This window comes from Octopus bimaculoides, chromosome 13 (assembly GCF_046866305.1).
Source record: "Octopus bimaculoides isolate indiv1 chromosome 13, ASM4686630v1, whole genome shotgun sequence".
Taxonomy (NCBI): Eukaryota; Metazoa; Mollusca; class Cephalopoda; order Octopoda; family Octopodidae; genus Octopus; species Octopus bimaculoides.
Genome location: NC_142940.1, coordinates 21,493,096 through 21,494,526, shown reverse-complemented (window position 1 = coordinate 21,494,526; position 1,431 = coordinate 21,493,096). Strand labels below are relative to the sequence as shown.

The 1,431-nt window shown below is 35.9% G+C and overlaps 1 long non-coding RNA gene across 1 annotated transcript; it reads left to right on the top strand.

Moving 5' to 3' along the window:
• The first annotated feature begins 224 nt into the window (after window positions 1-224).
• LOC149132831 (uncharacterized) lies at window positions 225-916 on the top strand. The gene is made up of 2 exons (XR_016244108.1): window positions 225-482; window positions 612-916. It is a non-coding gene; the product is annotated as an uncharacterized LOC149132831 (long non-coding RNA).
• Window positions 917-1,431: the final 515 nt, after the last annotated feature.

Sequence of the window (1,431 nt, the reverse complement as noted above, 5' to 3'; positions counted from 1 at the left end):
GTTACGACTGATTCTCATATATGTGCCAATCTACCTACCCACCTACCTACCTATCCACCTACCTACCTACATACATACCTACCTACCTACCTACCTACCTACCTACCTACCTACATAACTTTTTACTTACCTTGGTATATATATATATATATATATATATATATATATATATACATATATATACTGGTAAATAAATCTTAACAATATGTAGATACATACGTATGTGTAATTCTCAAAATGTATTTCCATGTTTCATTTTATGTATAATATGAAGAGATATTTGTATCAAATAATATATTGATGTTTGCTTTTGTCACCGTATAGATGATGGTAACCAGAAGGAAGAGGACCCACCTCGTATTCCAATTATTGTCACCGACATTTACATGCAAGGCAGTTCCAGGATGCATCAGGTCGCACAGATCATCGTTTATTCCGTAAATGGTCATGTGAACATGTCTGTAAACCTGGGGCTACATTAGGTAAGTCATGATTGCATGTTTTGCAGTGTTAAAATACCACAATATAATATTTGATCTGATGTGATCTATTCATCGATTAGTTAAATATGCATACATGTTTGGTATAATTTTTATCTTCATTCTTTACAGATATGCCATACACTTTCACCGACGTGATATTTGAATAGAGATGCTGCCATAACTATACAACACAAAGGACTTGTCCTACGTTCTAACGAACCTGAAAATCCAGCAGCATAGATGAACAGCTAAACGAAAGAACACTATCAGAGTTATCCGGCCCAGGCTGCCAAATATGAAGAACAGCCTGTCCCTTTTTGTTAAAGTTAAAACAATTTTCACAAATAATAAAAAGGGGGAATGCAACTCTCATGGAGAGATGACCGAATGATTGAAAAGTTCTGTACATATTTTTAATAAAAGATTAAACATCATTTTCTTTTTTATATTCATTAATATTGGTTTCAAATGATGACAAGAGGCCAGTAGTTTTGGGAGACGAATTAATTCGATTATATCGATCCAGTGCTTAACTGGTACTTGTTTTATCGGCCCTGAAAGGTTGACAATCAGAGACAAATTTGACGGAAACTAAACTCAGAATGTAAACTGGGACGAAATGCCGCTGAGCATTTTCGCCGGGGTGCAATTGTTAGTAGCAGGAAACGGGTATTCGAAAGGATTACCATAGTTTCTACCTTTTTGTACCTTTCGTGAAGTTGCTTGGGAGTACACACACACGCACACACACACACACACACACGCACGCACACACGAGCACACACACAGGAGCACAAGCACACACAGAGACACAAACATACATCTATGTATACAATATATTCATAAACATATATATATATATATATATGTATATATGTGTAAATGCACATCTGTCGATCTATCAACTCTCTCTTTCTCTCTCTCTCTCTCTCTCTCTCTCTCTCTCTCT